This window comes from Drosophila yakuba, unplaced genomic scaffold (assembly GCF_016746365.2).
Source record: "Drosophila yakuba strain Tai18E2 unplaced genomic scaffold, Prin_Dyak_Tai18E2_2.1 Segkk51_quiver_pilon_scaf, whole genome shotgun sequence".
In the NCBI taxonomy this organism is placed as follows: Eukaryota; Metazoa; Arthropoda; class Insecta; order Diptera; family Drosophilidae; genus Drosophila; species Drosophila yakuba.
The window spans coordinates 119,412-128,171 of record NW_025048818.1 but is presented as its reverse complement, the minus strand read 5'-3'; the positions used below and the strand labels follow the sequence as shown (position 1 = coordinate 128,171).

The 8,760-nt window shown below is 35.3% G+C and overlaps 2 non-coding genes across 2 annotated transcripts; both read right to left on the bottom strand.

Moving 5' to 3' along the window:
* Window positions 1–1,464: 1,464 nt before the first annotated feature.
* On the bottom strand, window positions 1,465–1,643 carry LOC120322303. Its single transcript, XR_005562078.1, has one exon. It is a non-coding gene; the product is annotated as a 5.8S ribosomal RNA (ribosomal RNA).
* Window positions 1,644–2,461: 818 nt separating this feature from the next.
* LOC120322300 lies at window positions 2,462–4,451 on the bottom strand. The gene has a single exon (XR_005562074.1). It is a non-coding gene; the product is annotated as a small subunit ribosomal RNA (ribosomal RNA).
* Between the last annotated feature and the right edge of the window lie 4,309 nt (window positions 4,452–8,760).

Sequence of the window (8,760 nt, the reverse complement as noted above, 5' to 3'; positions counted from 1 at the left end):
TCTGACAATCGATTTGCACGTCAGAACTGTTTCGGTCTTCCATCAGGGTTTCCCCTGACTTCAACCTGATCAAGTATAGTTCACCATCTTTCGGGTCACAGCATATATGCTCAAGGTACGTTCCAGTTAGAGGCATAAATAATATAAATATACATTATACATAACTATATAGAACGCCCCGGGATTGTGTTAATTAGCTATAAATAGTTAAAAAACTAGTCAAGTTAATTACGCTATTAGGTTTATATCCCAATAACTTGCACATATGTTAGACTCCTTGGTCCGTGTTTCAAGACGGGTCCCGAAGGTATCCTGAATCTTTCGCATTGTTAATCATACAAGTGCATATAATAAACATAAAAATCAATGATAATTATGCCATTATATAATTCCGAAAAATTAACGCACTGTAATCATATAAATCTATCAGCACTTTATCAAATTAATAACATTTATTCTGTTTTAAAATGCAAGCACTTTAATTTGAATAAACTATAAGTTATATTTTATGATAAATTTGGGATATGCTAATAGATTACAATGTCCTTATATGGAAAAAATGCACACTATCCTTATAATATTATTTAAATATTACAATTTTAATGATGAATTTTCCATAACGGATATTCAGGTTCATCGGGCTTAACCTCTAAGCAGTTTCACGTACTGTTTAACTCTCTATTCAGAGTTCTTTTCAACTTTCCCTCACGGTACTTGTTTACTATCGGTCTCATGGTTATATTTAGTTTTAGATGGAGTTTACCACCCACTTAGTGCTGCACTATCAAGCAACACGACTCTTTGGAAACATCATCTAGTAATCATTAACGTTATACGGGCCTGGCACCCTCTGTGGGTAAATGGCCTCATTTAAGAAGGACTTAAATCGTTAATTTCTCATACTAGAATATTGACGCTCCATACACTGCATCTCACATTTGCCATATAGACAAAGTGACTTAGTGCTGAACTGTTTTCTTTTCGCTCGCCGCTACTAAGAAAATCCTTGTTAGTTTCTTTTCCTCCCCTAATTAATATGCTTAAATTCAGGGGGTAGTCCCATATGAGTTGAGGTTGTATATAACTTTTTATTGCCATTAATTCTTAATATATAATGATAAAACATTTTAATAAATTCGTTGTAATATATCCATTATTTCTTGTAGCATAGTATTATCCATTAACGAACCAACGAAGAATAATAATATAACCAAGTTTTTTTCTATTTTCGAATCATTAATAAGAGACAATCCTAGATGAAAAATAATTCAATTTTTTATGCTAGACATTTCTCAGTATTATTTGATTGAAAAAGAAAATATTTCTCTTCGTTTTTCACATCCAAATGTGAGGATAATGTTTTTCATATATAGTTTTTAATATTATGAATAAAATTATTATTTTATCCAATAATATACCATATGCTTATAAAAATTTATAAACAACTTAATTAGCATAGTCTTACAACCCTCAACCATATGTAGTCCAAGCAGCACTATAAAATTAATTAAAGTACATAACAGCATGGACTGCGATATGCGTTCAAAATGTCGATGTTCATGTGTCCTGCAGTTCACACGATGACGCACAGTTTGCTGCGTTCTTCATCGACCCATGAGCCGAGTGATCCACCGCTTAGAGTTTTATAATTTATTTCTATATATTGTCAATAATTTTTTTATTGAAAGAAATTAAAAATACACCATTTTACTGGCATATATCAATTCCTTCAATAAATGTATTTTTATACCTAAAATAAATGCTGCGAAATGTCTTAGTTTCATATAAGCATTATGTATCATGTAATTATATTTTATTTGTAATTAACCAATATGGGCGATACATACTGCAATTTATATAAAACATTAACCTGATGGATGCCAGGTACAACATTGTATATTTTAGGTTGTTGCATTAGCCAATGTATGCTCATAACTTAGATGAACAATACATATTCGCAACGCGTGTATATTATGGTCCATATACACACAATTTTTTTGTTACCATTTTTATTTGATTTCGAATGTTCGAATTATTAGGAAATGCATTGTTTATTTTTATTTGAATGCCGTTTATTTAATTTAATGTTTTGAGCCAACACTACCCACAACATCAAATTTTAATAGAAATGTTAAAATGTGGTCACCAGTCACTTTTAACATACATATGTGGTAATGTGGTCCCCAATCACATTACCTTTGTGGTTGCCAGCCACATTTATTTATTATATAAATATATCAGAATTTTGTTTGATTCCATTGAGAAATCTATCAATTGAATATTATTGTGTTAGATAATATTCATATATAAACGCATTTGCAAATAATCATAATAAATCATGTGCATTTCTAAAGTAAATCTCATCATTCATATATCATATGCTTTTGTAATTTGGTATTTTGGTAAATTCAATTTATTTGTATTATAACAAATGTTTATTAACGGTAAGGATATTATACAATAATGATCCTTCCGCAGGTTCACCTACGGAAACCTTGTTACGACTTTTACTTCCTCTAAATAATCAAGTTCGGTCAACTTTTGCGAAACAACCGTAACACGCAAGGCGTCACAGTGATCACGTCCGGAGACCTCACTAAATAATTCAATCGGTAGTAGCGACGGGCGGTGTGTACAAAGGGCAGGGACGTAATCAATGCGAGTTAATGATCACACTTACTGGAATTCCAAGTTCATGTGAACAGTTTCAGTTCACAATCCAAGCATGAAAGTGGTTCAGCGGTTACCCGGACCTCTCGTCTAGGAAATACACGTTGATACTTTCATTGTAGCGCGCGTGCAGCCCAGGACATCTAAGGGCATCACAGACCTGTTATTGCTCAATCTCATTATTGCTAGACGCAATTTGTCCATTTAAGAAGCTAGTGTCCTTATAATGGGACAAACCAACAGGTACGGCTCCACTTACATAAACACATTCAAACACAATAAACATTTTACTGCCACCATGAATGAAGGCTATATAAGCTTCAGCACCATAATCCTGAAGATATCTATTTAATATATTTGAGTCTCGTTCGTTATCGGAATTAACCAGACAAATCACTCCACGAACTAAGAACGGCCATGCACCACCACCCATAGATTCGAGAAAGAGCTATCAATCTGTCTTACACACTTATGTTCGGACCTGGTAAGTTTTCCCGTGTTGAGTCAAATTAAGCCGCAGGCTCCACTCCTGGTGGTGCCCTTCCGTCAATTCCTTTAAGTTTCAGCTTTGCAACCATACTTCCCCCGGAGCCCAAAAGCTTTGGTTTCCCGGGAAGCGACTGAGAGAGCCATAAAAGTAGCTACACCCAATTGCTAGCTGGCATCGTTTATGGTTAGAACTAGGGCGGTATCTGATCGCCTTCGAACCTCTAACTTTCGTTCTTGATTAATGAAAACATCTTTGGCAAATGCTTTCGCTTAAGTTAGTCTTACGACGGTCCAAGAATTTCACCTCTCGCGTCGTAATACTAATGCCCCCAAACTGCTTCTATTAATCATTACCTCTTGATCTGAAAACCAATGAAAGCAGAACAGAGGTCTTATTTCATTATCCCATGCACAGAATATTCAGGCATTTGAAGCCTGCTTTAAGCACTCTAATTTGTTCAAAGTAATAGTACCGGCCCACAATAACACTCGTTTAAGAGCACTAATGCAGGTTTTTAAATAGGAGGAACATATGAAAAAATACAAGTATTTAATCACATGTAAGAACTCCACCGGTAATACGCTTACATACATAAAGGTATAGTACTAACCACAATTGTAAGTTGTACTACCCGTATGAAGCACAAGTTCAACTACGAACGTTTTAACCGCAACAACTTTAATATACGCTATTGGAGCTGGAATTACCGCGGCTGCTGGCACCAGACTTGCCCTCCAATTGGTCCTTGTTAAAGGATTTAAAGTGTACTCATTCCAATTACAGGGCCTCGGATATGAGTCCTGTATTGTTATTTTTCGTCACTACCTCCCCGAGCTGGGAGTGGGTAATTTACGCGCCTGCTGCCTTCCTTAGATGTGGTAGCCGTTTCTCAGGCTCCCTCTCCGGAATCGAACCCTGATTCCCCGTTACCCGTTGCAACCATGGTAGTCCTAGATACTACCATCAAAAGTTGATAGGGCAGACATTTGAAAGATCTGTCGTCGGTACAAGACCATACGATCTGCATGTTATCTAGAGTTCAACCAATAAAACGATCTTGCGATCGCTTGGTTTTAGCCTAATAAAAGCACATGTCCCATAAGGTTCATGTTTTAATTGCATGTATTAGCTCTAGAATTACCACAGTTATCCAAGTAACTGTTAACGATCTAAGGAACCATAACTGATATAATGAGCCTTTTGCGGTTTCACTTTTAATTCGTGTGTACTTAGACATGCATGGCTTAATCTTTGAGACAAGCATATAACTACTGGCAGGATCAACCAGAATAATGTTTCTTTCTTCATATTTCATTCATATTTTTTGAATTGAAATAAGTAATATAAATATTATAGATTTCCATTTTATATAAATTTCCGTTTTTTATTAAATCTATTTTAAATCGATTACGGCCATTTTTATATAGCATTCGTATTCGTAAATTCCATTAATGTTTTATACCATTATATATATATATATTTCCATAATATTGTATTTATATTATACATATTTCATTCTAAAATATTATTTTGTTTCCAACATACATAAGTATTGTATCCACACATGTACAATTTTTGTTTAACCAATATAAATATTGAGTTAAATCATTTGCATTTTGATGATAAATTTAAAATTTATCTTTTTCCATATAACTCTCTGGTAATATATAACATAAAACCGAGCGCATATGATATTCATATATAAAATTTGGTAATTTTTCCAATATCAATATATTTATTATACCGGGGTAACGATATAATATTTCCTTTTATGGCGTGGTAATAAATTATTAGTTTATTATCTTCATTATTATTAATAAATAATAATGCCTGCCGTCAAAAATTAACGATAATATATGGAAACGATTTGTTATTCTATGTATAATAGAAACTTGACTTTTGTTTCAACGATATTATCTAAGGGCGTATATTCTTATTAACCGCGGAGCCAAGTCCCAAATGTTCATAAGAACCTGAGAAACAAATTTGTACGGAAAATAATATACTATATTTGTAAGTAACCAATATAATGAGATAGGTCGGCAACCAGTGCCTTCCTACCTAATAGTAGTTTTGAAACCCGCTGTCATTAAAAATTAACGATGTTATATGGAAACGATTTGTTATTCTATTAATAATAGAATACTTGACTGTTGTTTCAACGATAACATCTAAGGGCGTATATTTTTATTAACCGCGTAGCCAAGTTCCCAAATGTTCATTAGAACCTGAGAAACAAATTTGTACGGAAAATAATATACTTTATTTGTAAGTAACCAATATAATATATAAAGCGGGAGGTCAGCAACCACTGCTTACCTATAGTAGTTTTTGAACCCGCTGTCCTCAAAACGGGTATTTTCAATTCTGTTTGGTATCCAACATACAGGATATTCTCTTATATATCAAGAGAATACAGTAATATTATATTAATATTTCCTTTATTCATATATAATTAAATATATTTTTCCATTATTCATACGATAAATATTCATTTCCATATGATTAATATTTAATTTCCATATAATATTGTCGAAATCATATAAATACATAAATTTCGAACAATACGAGAGGCAACCACTGCCTACCCTATGGTCGGCAACCACTGCCTACCTATAGTAGTGTATTATAGTATAGTAGTACTATAACCTTTCACATGTATGGGTTTTTTTATATCATACTAATAGAAAATAGAAATATTCCATCATTTTTTCCTTTATATGTATATATAATTATATTATTTATATATACTTATATATTCTTTCCTGTATTCATATAATATATATATTTTTTTAAATATGTATATTATTTAATTTAATATACCTTTATATTGTCTGTATTCATATAATAAATATTTATTATTTTCATATGTTTTATATATAATATACCTATAGTATTGGGGTTTCTTTCTAATACTATAAGAATATACGAATATTTCATATATTATTCCTTTAGTCATAATAAAGTTATAATTTCTATTATAAGAGAAGGACACCACCGCTTTCATTAGCGTCACTAAATTGATGACAAGCTATTTGGCAACCTGATAGAATTTTGTAGTCTTTATTTCTATCATTAGTAAATGGGGACAATTTCATTAGCGTCACTAAATCGATGACAAGCTATTTGGCAACCAGATTGAATTTTGTAGTCTTTATTTCTATCATTTGTAGATGGAGAGGACAATTTCATATGCGTCACTAAATTGATGACAAGCTATTTGGCAACCTGATAGAATTTTGTAAAGTCTTTATTTCTATCATTAGTAGATAGTAGATAGATGGGGACAATTTCATATGCGTCACTAAATCGATGACGAGCCATTTGGCAACCTGATAGAATTTTGTAGTCTTTATTTCTATCATTTGTAGATGGGGAGGACAATTTCATATGCGTCACTAAATGATGACAAGCTATTTGGCAACCTGATAGAATTTTGTAAAGTCTTTATTTCTATCATTAGTAGATAGTAGATAGATGGGGACAATTTCATTAGCGTCACTAAATTGATGACAAGCTATTTGGCAACCTGATAGAATTTTGTAGTCTTTATTTCTATCATTAGTAGATGGGGACAATTTCATTAGCGTCACTAAATCGATGACGAGCCATTTGGCAACCTGATAGAATTTTGTAAAGTCTTTATTTCTATCATTAGTAGATAGTAGATAGATGGGGACAATTTCATTAGCGTCACTAAATCGATGACAAGCTATTTGGCAACCAGATAGAATTTTTTAGTCTTTATTTCTATCATATGATATATAATATCATATATCGCGCGTCCAGTCGGTCGGTCAGTCAGTCGCGTCCAGTCGGGGTGGTCGGCTCTCGAGGGCACTGCGCTTGCGCGCTAACCCTCAAAAACCCACAACGAGTACCACACGAGTACTCAATGGTCTTATTTATTTCGAATCATCAAGCAAAGGATAAGCTTCAGTAGATCGCAGTATGGCAGCTGCTCAACCACTTACAACACCTTGCCTGTTACAAAAGTCGTTTACAATTGATTCTAGGCTTTGTCATTGTATTAAATAATGCTTTTATATGTAACTAGCGCGGCATAAGGTGACCGAAGATCCTCCCAATTTACTATGTTACAAATTACATTGGCATCACATCCATTGTCGTTTATAAAGTAAATTATAAACTTTAAATGGTTTAGAAGCCATACAATGCAAATTGCCCCTTATTTATCATTGCAGTCCAGCACGGATACGACCTTAGAGGCGTTCAGGCATAATCCAACGGACGTAGCGTCATACCACTGTTCGCTCGAACAAGTATTGTGCCATTGGTCCGTACCTGCGGTTCCTCTCGTACTACGCAGGAATGCTGTCGCAACAACGTTTTGTCATTAGTAGGGTAAAACTAACCTGTCTCCCGACGGTCTAAACCCAGCTCACGTTCCCTTGCATCGGTGAACAATCCAACGCTTGGTGAATTTTGCTTCACAATGATAGGAAGAGGCTATGGTAACTTTTCTGACACCTCTTGTTAAAAACTCTTTAAACCAAAAGGATCGATAGGCCGAGCTTTTGCTGTCCCTGTGTGTACTGAACACCGAGATCAAGTCAGCATTTGCCCTTTTGCTCTATGTGTGGTTTCTGTCCGCACTGAGCTGGCCTTGGGACACCTCCGTTATTATTCGAGAGATGTACCGCCCCAGTCAAACTCCCTACCTGGCAATGTCCTTGAATTGGATCATACCTGAGTAATTGGAGTTATACCAAATTTTCAAATCAAAAATACATAAATGCATCGTTTTATTAAAGAATTTGTTTGCGATTATATAACAAACTCGTGATACTTTGATCAAGAAGCTTGCATCAAAACCCAATACCATAAGATATAATAAATATATCCGTATAATGGCTAGGAAATGATACACGTTCCATTTAATCAAGTAAGTAAGGAAACAATAAGAGTAGTGGTATTTCATTGACGATACCAAACCGAGGTCTAATATCTCCCACTTATTCTACACCTCTTATGTCTCCTTACACTGCCAGATTAGAGTCAAGCTCAAAAGGGTCTTCTTTCCCCGCTAATTATTCCAAGCCCGTTCCCTTGGCTGTGGTTTCGCTAGATAGTAGATAGGGACAGTGTGTGATTTCGGATCCCTCCGAACTTGTTTTACGTGGCGTGTTCCACATTGAAGGGATTACAACCACGACATCCAAAGATGCATTAGTCTGGATACGCCAGACAAACGTCCCGGTCTAGAGGCTATAGCTATGTACATAGCGACCACCCCGTCGACAGATTCGAGTGCTTGCTTTCCGGGCAAGCACTCCCCCTTGCTGAGGAACGAGATCTACCTAAAATCTCTACTGATCTAAGGGTCACAGCACCCGAGTTTTGCGTAAACCATCGCCGTAACTCAAACGTCGAGCACGAAGGCTCTACCCGCGATATGGGTACCAACCACAGCCACCACGATACTCCCACTAGGGGGCCTACCTCAATGAGCAACCTTGGAGAGCTGCTCAACCCGTGGTACCGAAATTAGAGGCTCGGTCGGCCTCACTCCTTTGGCTCCGACAAGCACGGGCGGAGCGACCTATAGCCGTATTAGTCGCCTCCTACGACAAGCAACA